Source organism: Musca domestica, unplaced genomic scaffold (genome assembly GCF_030504385.1).
Source record: "Musca domestica strain aabys unplaced genomic scaffold, Musca_domestica.polishedcontigs.V.1.1 84, whole genome shotgun sequence".
In the NCBI taxonomy this organism is placed as follows: Eukaryota; Metazoa; Arthropoda; class Insecta; order Diptera; family Muscidae; genus Musca; species Musca domestica.
This window is the reverse complement of record NW_026712417.1, coordinates 1,609,815-1,624,794: the sequence shown is the minus strand read 5'-3', so window position 1 is coordinate 1,624,794 and position 14,980 is coordinate 1,609,815. Positions and strand designations below refer to the sequence as shown.

The 14,980-nt window shown below is 35.6% G+C and overlaps 1 protein-coding gene across 2 annotated transcripts in view; it reads right to left on the bottom strand.

Annotated features, from left to right (window-relative positions):
- LOC101901281 (tyrosine-protein kinase Src64B) overlaps positions 1–14,980 on the bottom strand; it is a 128,963-nt gene that overhangs the window by 63,231 nt on the left and 50,752 nt on the right. For both annotated transcript variants that reach the window (XM_005191517.4, XM_059131241.1), the window contains exon 3: positions 4,167–4,309. The gene's annotated coding sequence lies outside the window, so the exon portion shown is untranslated. The remainder of the gene's footprint in view (positions 1–4,166; positions 4,310–14,980) is intronic.

Here is a 14,980-nt window from a genome sequence, read left to right as displayed (position 1 = left end):
AATACCCAAATAACAGGGCTACCAAATATATTTCAATTTCAAAACCTCAAAACTTTTCGTTTCCAAGAATGAATTTTATTTGCATCTTAAGACTTGAAAGATTAGCTACCTTGCCTAATTACTGTCCTCAAAGTGTAATAGCCCTCATTTGTATACAAGGGTCTATAACAAGGAGACCCCAGAACAAAATTATACCTCTCTCAAAAGTAACAACTAATTGCTATTCAAAACAAGAAAAAAGGGCCGAACTTCTAATAGCCTACACCATTGGGTAAAGAAAATATTTGTAAGCAAAAGTATCTGGATTCAAACGTGTTCCACTTTAAACTAAAAACTCCAGTAATATAGGTGGGAGAATGGTTAAAGCCGTTATATAAGGACCATACTAAAAAGGGAGCCCATATAGACAATTTCATACAAGGAACCGTTATACGGGGGCAACACCAAAACGTGCACCTATATGTACAATGTTCCTCCATCGGAGCTACAACCCATTACGAACTACCTTTTTCAGATAAATTCTTTGAAAAATGTGGCAAAAGTCATCGAAAAACCGGATATCGGGAGGTACCCTTAGAATCCATAACGAACTACAAATATCAATTTTAAGGCAAATCCGTGGAAAAATGTTGCAAAACCAATAAAATACTGAATATCGGAAGGAACCGTTATACGAGGGATACACGAAAACGTGGACCTATGTCTAAAATGTTCATCCATCGGAACTAGAACCCATTTCGAAATTCGTTGAAAAATATACCAAAAGTTATCAAAAAAACCGAATATCGGGGAGGGTACCCTTTTTTGGGGCTATGCCAAAAAGTTGGCAAAATATATGCAATGTTCCGCCACCGGAGCTAGAACCCATAACGAACCACAAATACCAATTTTTAGACAAATCCGTGGAAACATGTGGATAAAACCCTCAAAATCTCGAATATCGAGAGGTACCGCAATATGGGGGCTATACGAAAACGTGGTTCTATATAACCAATGTTTTGTAACCGAAGCTGGATCCCTTTACAAACAACAAATACCATTTTTAGAAAAAACCCGTGGAAAATGTGGCAAAAATCATCAAAATACCGAATATCGGGACGTACCCTTATATGGGGGCTATACGAAAACTTGGTCCTATTAAAATCCCATAACGAACTACAAATACCAATTTTTAGATACACCAGTGGAAGTAGGTGTATAAAACTATCAAACTACCGAATATCGGGATGTACCGTTATATGGAGCTATCCAAAAACGTGGACCGATGGGTATAAAAAGCGAAAAGAAAATAGTATAACGAGGTATGGACATCGCTATGTAACCTAAATGATGGGGGCAAGTGTTCCCACGATCCAAATGTTTTGAAAAAAAAATATTTTAGGTATATAGTGTCTTCTGCAATATTGCTGAAAATTAAAAAAGGATAAAATAACTGATTGCTGACTGAAAATCAACGCCCAGACGAAACACCTGAAGCTATAATCTTGAAATTTTGCACAAGCGTCAGTCTTGGTGCGTGGGCGTGTGATAGGTTGGGTTTGTGGAAATTCGTACTAAAAGGGTACAACAAGTACAGTCTTGGTGGGTAGGCATGCCATAGCCTGGGTTTTTGGAAATTCATACTAGAAGAGTACGAAAAGGGTACTACAAATTAAATAAATTGTATAAATTGCACAATCGAAATGAAATTTTTTAGGAAATTTTGAATGAGAGCCATTGATGCAGTGCAGGATAGATTTACCAAAGGGTTCCTGGAAATTCCAGCATTAAAGTCACGAAAGATTTAAAATGGTACTAAACTTCTAATATTATAGCATTTGGTATTATGTAAACGGATAGATCTAAAAACTTAAAATTTGGTGTGAGAATCAAGGTTGGAAAATAAGTTTGGGATATGAAGGTGATTTTGGAAATGTGTCCAAAACAAGTGCACGAAAGTACTAAATATTACGTTATTTGGTACAATTTCGTATTGGATTAACAGATAGTGCTGAAATCTTAAATTTGATATTTGGATCGCTGTTCATGTGTGGTTTTGGAAATGTGTACTATAATTGTACGAAAAGCAACGAATGGTACTCTATATGATATTGGGTGAAGGGTGAATATAGAGATAAAATTCTGAAATTTAATATATATATTACGGATGCTATCTGTGTTTGAGATTTGGAAGTGGTTTACAAATGCGTCCTATATTTGTACGATGAATGCTAAGTGGTTCTAAATTTGGTACTGGGTGAAGAGATTGCGCTGGAATCCACAACTTTGATATTAAGGTCTTTGTTGGAATCTGTAATTTTTTTTTTTTTTTTTTTTGAGGTAGTTTTGGAATGGGTAATGGTTCGAAATGTATTATACTAGTTTTGAATCACTGTTGGTGCCTAGAATGGAGAGATGTAGGTTGTTTTGGGTATGAATACTAAATTATGTGAAGAGATAGGGCAAGAATCCCCAAATTTGTATACCATAAGAGCTGATATTCTGAATTTTAATATTTCACAAAGTGGGAAGTTGTCCTGAAAATTGCCTAGTGCCCTTCAACTTGAAACGATCGCAAATATCTGGTATCTAAGGCTGAGATTTGGAGGTGGGTTTGAGCATGTGTACTATAGTTGTTCCAATAGTATTAAGTTGAACTAAACTTGATATTGGGCGAAGGGAGCGGAAATCGTGGAATCTTATACTACGTGCCTAGGATTGAGAAATGGTGGTGGTTTTAGAAATATGCGTGTGAAAAGTGGCAAAGAGGGGTCGATGACCTCAAGGTCTAATGACTGCGAGAACCTTCTTGTCAGTTTATTGACGTCCTCATTTCCTCCAATGACCAGGTAGGCAACAAAGCCGTAGAGTTGTGTGTAGATTTCCCACTTCCAATCTACAAGAAATAAGATGTTCTTAACCCTTAACAATCAATATAAATACTCAACGGTAAGCTATTATATTTTCCAAAGTTTTAATTAATTATGCTACCTTCTTGATTGCAAAGATCTCTTCCTGAAAACCACTGAACTTTCCATCCATTAGGAACAGACAATTTGTAGATCTTCACAGAAGACCGCTGCTCTCGTACCCTCTTCAATCTTTGATCCGACAGTATATGTGGACAGGCTGATAAGGGGTAGATTGGCTCCGCTTTATATATTTATATATCTTTGGAAGCAGTATCTACTTTTTGGCAAACCTAATGGTATGAGATGTGTAATCGCTGTTATGTTCAAGGAATTAATTCTTACTTTAGCTTCTAAAATGTCCAGTAAACTAGTGTAAGGCTGATGTGTAGTGAACAGCATATTAGTTTCTGGTAGACTCATTACACTTCGTGCAGCTTGGTGCTATATTACGAATTCGGCCAGAACGAGGTTTAACACTACGTTTAAGGGTACTATTTTTCTATTCATGAGATGATATGACATGTACCCATTTATGGAACTTATATTCTGTAAATGACGAGAGAGAACTCTACTAAACTACTGAATCAAATCTCAATCCTGGTCATTCAATGATGCTGGCAATATCTCGTGATACATTATGAATTGACCAAAATGTTATAAAACTATGAAAAATTAACCATCAACGTGTTAGTAAGAACATCCTCCAGATGAGCATGAAGACTTTGAATATTGTGGTGTACGAAAAAAATTTCCGATACAATTTCCGAAAACTGTTTGAAATCGGCAAACTTTTTATTATTATTAAAATATTTTCCAATATGATTATTTTGGCAGAATTTTTTGATGGACCAAGTGTGTATTTCAAATTTCATTTCCCATATGGTTTAGTGACAAGGATATCTAGACTTCAGTGTGAAATATGATCACAACAACCATTTTAGTATACTGCTTTGCTGTCAAATTAATTTCAGATTTTTTTCTTTGGTGTAAACTATGCTCTTTTCATATATTTCCATCTTGAATCCACAGAAATCTGCAAATATTTTACTTACAAACCTGAAACGAAACCTCAAAATCAAACTTTCACTATGAGTTCTTATGAAGCCATTGATTAAATTCCCTAACGAAAACGACCCAAAGATAATCGCATATTCATGGCACGTGAAGTTATAAGGGCAGCATCGAACATGTATAACTTCCGCGTGTCGAAAGGTTAAGTGTAGGTATTTTTAGAAAAAAAAATATTTTTTATATATATATATATAAATAACCTACCATTGAACTGTCATAAGAACTGCTGGGCTGGATTGCTGTGTAAGCTGTCGCCGCTAACGTTAACGCTGCTGCTATCGCTGCTATTATTCCAAAAAGTCAGACGTATCGTACACGTGTTTCTCGCTTATATCCTTGAATACTGTCTGTTGTGCGAGGCAATGAAAAACGAGACCGAAAAAGAAAGAGGAAGAATGAAAACATGAAATAATGGGCAAAATGAAAATAATGTAATAATATCAAACAACCTTAGAATATAAAAATACACATGATACAGAGAGAACAAGCATAAGCAGAATCACAACAATACAATACCATACCAGCAAACAAACCGGTCAAGGATGGTAACGCAAACTGCGTTTAAAGTAGAAATCAGCACTAAGCGATGGGGTCGTTTATTTTCTTGTTTTGTTTTTTGTTTTCCTCTCTCAAGGTATTTTTCCCTCCAATACAAAATTGCGTGTACGAATGTATGTCGGCTGGTTAACTTTTTTGTTTTCTTTTTATTAGCTAAGGAGGAAATTACCTCTGAAATAGCCTTAGAGAATCATAACATGAATACAAAAGATTGGGCATGTTTGCGCTGCTCAGTAATTTTTTTTCCACAAGGGGTCAAATTATGAAAGTCATTAATATGGCTTCCACCCAATTCATGGATTTTGTAATCTCGTATATAAAGAAAGTTTAAATCACTATATTGGCTTCTTATGTACTGCAGCATACAGAGTTTTCGATATGATATTGAAATAAGTGTTTGTAATGTAGTTAGGAAAAAGTTCGTGGTGGAATGAATGCCTCATTTTGATATAAAATGACCTTGTGTATATCGGAACTCAAAACAAGTAAGCAAAGGCTACAGTCGAGCGGGGCCGACCGTTGAATACCCTACAACACTATAATAAACCATACAGTTTATATAGGCGAGATACTCGAAAGAACTCCACCAGATATTGTAACAAATAATAAAAGAAAACCATCAGGTTTCGTTCTCTAATTTTCGAATAATAGCAACTTGAACTAATTTGCTCATTTCCAATTTATTGGTAGATGTTGCACGTAAATGGTCTTTCTAGATCTGGAACCAATATTTCCCAAAGACCTATAATCTCTCAGAAGTGGCAAAAGATTAACATTTATTATTGATTTTTGACTAAAACGCATCTATATGAGATACAGACATTTGACTATATTTTTCAACGAAATCAGCATTAACGAAATAGTCAGAAGTGCGTCTTTCCTGTATTTGTGAATTCTCCAAAAAGTCTCAGCAATGGACATTTTCGTATTTTCTCTACAAAAGTTGGCAAACTATTTCACACACTGAATATTTTTGGATGGCCATCCGAAACTGCTTGGCTTTTGCAATGTCCGGTAACTCCCATTCAAATGTGCATGAGGATCGGGCGATAATTACGACCTGCTGACAATTTTGCAGTTTTTTGGTCCATTTCAATATATATAGCGATCATCTCCAAAAAGAGTAGGCATCTATTCTGACCCTCATCTTATACCCATGCAAAATTTCGTAAGGATCGGGCCATAAATGCGATCTGTATATGATATCCTGATATCCTAACTACTTAGTTTTGTTAGGTGTAGAAATATTACCAAATGTTTAATTAAAAATGAAAATATGCCAAAAATGTGACAAAATTGAAAAAATATATGAGAAAATATTACAAAATCAATATTTTCATCTTTAGAGAGATATTTTTATGCGATTTTTTTAGACGTTTTTTCTTTTCTGGCAAGGGGCCATTCTGAATTAATGAGAACTGTCGAAATCAGTTCAGCCGTTCTCGACATATAAGAGATCTTTTAAGCATATCTTCTTTGATAGACATATATATCGCACATATTTTGCTATATATCCGATTTGTTGGATGTTAACATCAATGTAAAGGTCAGAAGTAACCTTGTCATGACTTTGTAATTTCGCCGGGATTTAAAAAATTCACGGTTTAATGAAAATTTTTTGAATTTTTTTAACACAAAAGATATGGTCTATTTTACTCGCTAAATATTATCCGATGACCACCCAAATTGGTAGGCTTCTTCCCCGCCCTAAACTCTAGCTACATGCGAAATTCCGCGTCGATTGGTCTATAATTGCGACCTGTATAGCTACTGCAAAATCCGACATTTTTTCAGTATTTGGTCCATTTCAACCCCTAAACATTTGGCGATCATCTCCAAAAGAAATAGGCTTCTATTCTGACCCTAACCCCACCTTCGTGCAAAATTTCGTAAGGATCGGGCCATAATTGCGACCTGTAGAGTGATTACAAATTAACATGGACAGACGGACAAACGGACGGACATACATAGCTAGATCGACTCAGCTCGGCGAGCTAGGAAGATCCATATATACTTTCCTATATGGGAAACCAATATTTCGAGGTGTTACATAAATTCTGGCCCAATCAAATTTATAATAGCCCCAACACATAGTGTTGTAGGGTATAACAAAAATAGTGCTCGGCAGGAGTAGAATCTGCTCGATTTTGAACGACTCAAAAACGTGGAAAATATGTTTACTCATATTCGAGTGACATGGACATTTGAGTTTGCTCGATTTTTTCTGCTTTCTCGAATTCAAGTGAGTTTCAATCTTTGTACAAATTCCAGCGAATTTTTCGCAGGCCTATTATTAGTCGATCACGTAAACTTAATGCCAATTTTAAGTCGGAGATTCTTGCAATCAAGAAAGCAACTGAAATTGTAAGAGAACTTGTATAATAAAACCCCTTAAAGCTATCAAGTCCCTTGTAAGAAAGCCCTCCTTGCAATATGTGAATTCATTAATCTTTGTTGGGTCCCAGGCCATAGCAATATAGTGGAGGATGAAATGACTGTCGAATCAGTTCGAAGTGATTCCCAGTCGGTTGATCCAATCGTGGAGGCTTTCGAACCCCCGATAAACTATTACGTCAGCAGCTTTAAAAAGGCTCTATTCGAAGAACAAGATGAATATAGCATTTAGAAATGGGTTGTACAGGGTTGCCCGTATTCGACGGACCTTTGGGCCCATTCCAATCGACGAGGATTGTCCGCAGGCAACATTCTTTGCGTCAATTGAATTTTGTACGGGAACAAATGCAAATCAATGCGAATAATCCGTTAAATTACATTAACGTAACAATACCTATTAGGGACGCCGGGGCTGTTGGTACACCTTCTATCGACGGTCTGGCCACACACACAGATTGACATACTCTACCCTAATCCGATCGCAGATTTGCTCATTTTCAATAGGGAGCGAAACTTGCTAGCGAACCGAATTACTTTTTCACGGAGTCTACTCTCCACTCTTTTGTTTTATATGGGAGCACTCTTGTTTGAAAAATTAAAGGGAGAGCAAAATCGCCAAAAACAGGGCTAGAGTTTGCTCTAAGAGTGAAAATGAGTGGAGGGGGTTATCTTGTATAGAAAAATATACATACATAGAAATACAACAACGGTATAACAAAAACTAAAACAGTGCTCGACAGGAGTAGAATCTGCGCGATTTTGAATGACTCAAAAACGTGGAAAATATGTTTACTCATATTCGAGCGACATGGAAAATTGAGTTTGCTCGATTTTTTCTGCTTTCTCGAATTCGAGTGAGTTTCAATCTTTGTACAAATTCCAGCGAATTTTTCGCAGGCCTATTATTAGACGCTCACGTAAACTTAATGCCAATTTTAAGCCGGAGATTCTTGCAATCAAGAAAGCAACTGAAATTGTAAGACATCTTGTACAATAAAACCCCTTTAATGCTATCAAAACAATTCCCTTGTAAGAAAGCCCTCCTTGCAATACGTGAATTCATTAATCTTTGTTGGCTCCCAGGCCATAGCAACACAGTGGAGGATAAAATGGCTGTCGAATCAGTTCGAAGTGATTCCCAGTCGGTTGATCCAATCGAGGAGGCTTTCAAACAACCGATAAACAATTACGCCAGCCTCTTAAAAAATCTTTTCGAAGAAGATGACAAGATGAATATAGCATTTAGAAAGAGGCTGTATGTTATCTAAGGTCATACGGCGGGTATTCTCGAGGGGAAAAACCTGACCTCAAAATGGGAAAGCCTTGAGTTATGATTATTCAAACTCTTGGCCCTTTATGGGGGAAGTTCCGAAGCAATTGGTCAATATTGACCAATTCGTTTCTGACCTAAGACTGATATATCGACTACTTCTAACACTTTATACGTGACATGTTCAATGTTTTGGAAAATGTGGAAATGTGCGTGAAGTAACAGATATAGCGAACCGAACCATTCCATTTTAATACTTCATCTAATACAGATAAAAAATATTGGTATGTGCAAAATTTGAAAGAAATCGAACATTTATATCCACTTTTATCCGAAATCATAAAATCTATAATAAAAACTAATTTCCATCAACACTAAACAAAGTGTTTTTCATTTAAACATTAAGGTATACAAACCTACATATCTATAAACTTTTATTCAAAAATCGATCCTTGCAATATCTATAGTTAAAATATTAAAATATTCAAACACTTTTCCCATATGATTTTGTGGCTACGATATCTAGCTTTACGTGAAAATTTCCTGTTCACTTAAATCAAATTCTGACTTCACTTGATTTGGGCTATAACATAGATTCCACTTGTGTTCCATTCTTATGATTAATTTTCAACTATTATCCCATATGATTTAGCGGCTAGGGTATCTAGAATTTTCAGAAAAATAGTATGATAAAGAGTAAATAAAAATTGACTCCACATGATCTTGTTAGAAGATGTATCTAAATTCTACGAAAAATTTCTAGATTTTGCCCATATGACATAGTGACTAGGGTATCTATCTTTTTTTAAAAAAAAAATATTTTATGACCTTCAACATGAAATTCGATCCCGAAATTAATTTTGATGATAAATATGTTTTTGAATTTAAAATTCTAAAAAGGAACAAGAACTCCAGTAGGATTATGATGCTAGCATAGCTTGCATTCTGCAGAAAAAAATCATTAAGGATTCTCGCTTTAACATTGAACATTATTATCTTCAATTATGTTTTTATACCCTAAAACACTATGTGTTGGGGGTATTATAAGTTTGATTGGGCCAGAATTTATGTAACACCTCGAAATATTGGTTTCCCATATAGGAAAGTATATATGGATCTTCCTAGCTCGCCGAGCTGAGTCGATCTAGCTATGTGTGTCCGTCCGTCCGTCTGTCCATGTTAATTTGTAATCACTCTACAGGTCGCAATTATGGCCCGATCTTCACGAAATTTAAATTGGATGTGGGGTTAGGGCCAGAATAGAACCCGATTTCTTTTGGAGATGATCGCCAAATGTTTAGGGGTTGAAATGGACCAAATACTGAAAAAAATATCGGATTTTGCAGTAGCTATACAGGTCGCAATTATAGACCAATCAACGCGGAATTTCGTATGTAACTAGAGTTTAGGGCCGGGAAGAAGCCTACCAATTTGGGTGGTCATCGGATAATTTTTAGCGGGTAAAATAGACCATATCTTTTGTGTTGAAAAAAATTCAACATTTTTCAATAAACCGCGAATATTTTAAATCCCAGCGAAATCACGAAGTCATGACAAGGTTACTTTACATTGATGTTAACATCCAACAAATCGGATATATAGCAAAATATGTGCGATATATGTCGATCAAAGAAGATATGCTTGAAAGATCTCTTATATGTCGAGAACGGCTGAACTGATTTCCACAGTTCTCATTAATTCAGTCTGGCCTCTTGGCAGGAAACAAAAAACGTCTAAAAAATCGCATAAAAATGTCTCTCTAAAGATTAAAATATTGATTTTTTAACATTTTTCATATTTTTTCAATTTTGTCACATTTTTGGCATATTTTCATTTTGAATTAAACAGTTGGTAATATTTCTACAGCTAACAAAACTAAGTAGTTAGGATATTAGGATATCATATACAGATCGCATTTATGGCCCGATCCTTACGAAATTTTGCATGGGTATAAGATGAGGGTCAGAATATAAGCCTACTCTTTTTGGAGATGATCGCAATATATTTAGGGGTTGAAATGGACCAAAAAACTGCAAAACTGTCAGCAGGTCGTAGTTATTGCCCGATCCTTACGCACATTTGAATGGGGGTTACCGGATATTGCAAAAGTCAAGCAATTTTGGATGGTCATCCAAAAATATTCAATGTGTGAAATAGTTTGCCAACTTTTGTAGACAAAATACGAAAATGTCCATTCCAGTGACTTTTTGGAGAATTCACAAATACAGGAAAGACACACTTCTGACTATTTCGTAACGCTGATTTCGTTGAAGAATATAGTCAAATGTCTGTATCTCATATAGATGCGTTTCAGCCAAATACCAATAATAAATGTTAATCTTTTGCCACTTCTGAGAGATTATAGGTCTTTGGGAAATATTGGTTCCAGATCTAGGAAGACCATTTACGTGAAACATCTATCAATAAATTGGAAATGAGCAAATTAGTTAAAGTTGCTATTATTCGAAAATTAGAGAACGAAACCTGATGGTTTTCTTTTATTATTTGTCACAATATCTTGTGAAATTTTTTCGAGTATCTCGCCTATATAAACTGTATCGTTTATTATAGTGTTGTAGGGTATTCAACGGTCGGCACCGCTCGACTATAGCCTTTGCTTACTTGTTTTTTTTTTAATTTAAATAATCCCATATGGTTTAGTGACAAGAATATCTAGCATTTCTCCACTTTCAACGGATGTGAACTGAATCTAAATATCATTTTGTGGCTTTTGTAATGGCTCACTTTCCACCTCGTTGTAGAACATTCATATATCCTCAAATCAAGGCCTGGCAAACGTAATCACTTTATCCAAAGAGCTGTAAAAATATATAGAATACATTACACAATAAATAAATAGACACTTCAATATCGTTATATATGTACATATGCATATAAGTACACATTTATGCAATTAATTTTTCATTTACTTTTTCCAATGAAAAGCTAGCCAGCAAAAAAATATAGAAATCAGAAACATTGATTACAGATATGAAATTTGTTTTTCCATTTCCCATTTGCAAAGACCAACAACAAAAACTCTTTTCAATTACATATTTATGCTAAAAACTACCACAAATTACAATTTATGCATATTAAAGGTAGCTGCTGCACACTCACACCACACCTGGTTGAACTTCAAGTGTTGTCACCCTAACCTTACTTGACCTCTGGCGGGGAGCTGCGGCGGGAGCTAACACACATATTGAAATAGAGGAGTGCTAAAAGCAAATGGTATAAAATAAATAGTAATTAAATTAACATTTGTGCTGAAGTAGTGTCGTTTGTAAGCGCAGAAGCTAAATTATAGCAACCAGGTGCAGCTGGCTGGTTGCTTTTTTTTTTTGTGCAGGATATTAAAAAGCAATGATACGTATTAAATATGAAGAAGTGTTCAGCAACAAAAAAAAATAAATTAATAAACAGAAAAATTAAAGCATGCATATTTTTAGTGAAGGCTATAGGGAGCAAAAAAAAAAGAAATAATTAAAAACTTGTAAAAGAATAAGCATTTTCAGAAGCAGAGGCAATGCTTCGCATTGAATTATTATTTTATTGTTCATGGGGAATCACAGAGGAGTCATCTTTGTTTTAACATTTCGGACCTCCGACCTGAATCCTAAAGAAATTGAAGCAAGAATATAAGAAGTAATGAGGACACTAAATTCTCGAAATTTGGCCAAACGGAATGAGCCAAATTCTTAAATTTGAGGATGAGAGTCATTGATGGAGTGCAGGATATACAGAGTGAGATAAAGAAAAAAACTGCAACCAACTTCAGACTGCTGTCCTTTGCAGACCAAAAATCTTTTTTTATGCCATTTTTTCTGAATCCCTTTATTTGAATTGTATTTAAGTGCCCAATCGATAGCTGCACATTGGACATTCCTGCCTCGAAAATTTGGTAATTTTCTTTTAATTTGGTTACAAAAGTTGTATTTATCTGCACAAGAAAAATTTTTGCAAACTCAAAAAAGACACTAAAAACTACCACTTCGTTTTTGTTTTTGTATTCGCAAAAACAATAACAACACAAGAAAAGAGCATGCATTACAAACATATTCTAGCTTCCTCTCCCACACTAAAAGATGGTTATGCTGCCGCTTTGTTGTGCACGAACAGAAAATTAAAGATAACTGCACTTTTTGTGCACGTAAGTAAAAATAAAGATACCTGCTTCATTGTGCAGATAAATGCAATGAAGCTACCTGCATTTTGGGCATTGCTGCACAAGATGACGTGCAATTTTTGATTGTGCAGGTAAGCAAAAAATACTGTAACAGCTCATTATATTGTTCACAAGCGTACAAAAGCATTTTGGTCATAATTTTCCAGAAAAAAAGGTTATTCGTGATGGAATTCCAGCATGATAGTATGATTTCTTTATATTTGGCTGGAAAACCATCCTTAGAGCACTACAGTATTTAAATGTGAATAAATCTTTTGGGTCTCGTACCATCGCTCGTTATAGTGATACTGGTAGCATAGCCCGACGTCAAGGACGGAAGAAAATAGCAGCGTCAGCAGAAGGAAGCGACTTGATGTGAGCTAAACATATCGCAATATTCCATTCGGCAAGTATTGAAAAATAAGTTCGGGGTAAAGACATTGAGATTCCAAAAAATGCAAGAACTTACACCGCAACAGAAAGAAAATAGACTCAAAAGAGCTGAAGAGTTGCTTCGCCGAACGTGGTGAACTGCCGAATTTAGTTTTCTCCAATGGGAAAACATTCGTTGTCCAGCAGTTTGCAAACAAACAAAATGATCGAGTTTACTTGCCAAAGAGGTCAGCTGAAAATGTCCACCTTCGGGTGGGCCACCAGAATTCAAGCGTCGCCCATGGTGATGGTGTGAGCCGCCATAACAGCCGATTGTGGCTCTCCGCTCGTATTAATCGACCGTGGCATCAGAATAAATGCCGAATATTATCGCGAAAATATTCTAGAGGGTGTATTAAAGACTTGGGCACGCAAACATTTTGGCCGTAGGCCTTGGACATTCTAACAGGACTCAGCACCATCGCACTCAACATGCGCCACCCAAGAATGGTTACAAAATGAGGTTCCTCGCTTTATTTCCAGCGCACAATGGCCACCAAAATCTCTAGATACCAACCCGTTGAACTATTATATTGATTTAGCCACGTCCGTCTGTCTGTCTGTGTGTCTGTCTGTCTGTCCTTCTGTCTGTCCTTCTGTCTGTCAGTCTGTCCGTCCGTCTGTCCGTTGTAATTACGCTATCTTTCGAACAAATTGAGGTAGAAGGCTAAAATTTTGCACACATGTATATTTTGCCAGTAGGCAGGTTAAATTCGTAAATGGTCCATGTAGGTCCAAGTTATCATATAGCCCCCATATAACGGTACCTCCCGATATTCGGTATTTTGATGATTTTAGCGACATTATTCACCGGAATTGTTTCAAATTTGCCATTTGAAGTTCGTAATGGATACTACAGCCTAAGACAAAAAATTATCTGTGCAGGTCCACGTCTTCCTGTAGCCCCCATATAACGGTACCCCCATATTTGGTATTTTGATGATTTTCCACGTCGTCGTATAAGCATTTGTTATTTTTAAGATTTTAAAAGAATTTTTAACGGATTTTATAATTTTTTTTTTTTTTTTTTTGGAAATTTGTACCAAATGGTGGAGGGTATTTAAGCTTTTTTACTTGTTTTTTGTTTACTTTGGTGCATTTGTTTGTATCTCACCCTGTAGTACTAAATTTGGTATAGGGTGATTAAGGAATAGATCTGAATCCTTGTAATTTGACATGTATGTCATTGTTGGTATTTGTGGTTGAGATAAGAAGCTGGTTTTTGGAAATGTATACTATAAATGATCGAAAGTGGTACTAAATTGTGTATTGAGTGAAGGGATCGAGCTGGAATCCTGAAATTTTATATCGAAGAATCTCTTGGTATCCGTGGTGTGATATTGGGATCTCTGTTAGTTTCTGGCGTTGAGATCTGGTGGTGGATTTGCAAATACGTTCTATAGTTGCTAAATGGTACTAAATTTGGTATTGGGTGAAGAAATAGAGATAAAATTCTGAAATTGGATATTTAGAGTACCGATGGTATCTGTGTTTGAGATTTGGCGGAGGGTTTGGAAATGCGTCATATATTTGTACGAAAAGTACTAACTGGTACTAAATTGGGTGAAGGAATTGAGCTGGAATACTGAAATTTGACATATATGTCACCGTTGGTGAATGTGTTTAAGATATGGAGGTAGTTTTGGAAATGTGTACTATATTTGTTCGAAAAGTCAAAAATGGTACAAATTTTGGCATTGGGTAAAGGAATGGAGCTGAAATCCCGAAATTTTATGTAGACATCATTGCACAGTGGTCGCTGCCATTGGCCAAAATTCAAAAAATGAAAATCAGATATTTATTATCAAATGTGTACACATGAACTCTTAAGAGGTTAAGCTTTTCAGAAAACATAATAATCTCTAATAATAGCATCAAAAAAAAGAAAATGTAGTTAGTTGCTTTTTTCAGTGGGATCAGTGAAAAAGTGGAGTAAAAATAGGTATGTATTACAAAATTAAATACATTTTAAAATGACAAATCTTGGTATAATTATTGAAAAGCAAGGTATTGACTTATTTTTAGTGCAGTAATTTGTGTGTTTAGTCGTTGGGTATAATATAGACGATGTGAGTGTTCTGAGTTGCCTTTAAGATTAATTTTGAAAATAAAATTGGATTTCAGTTAAAGTTTTAATTCTTTTCCCCTCTGAATCCTCCAATGAGACTTTTCTCGCGCCATTAGTAATGGTCCTAA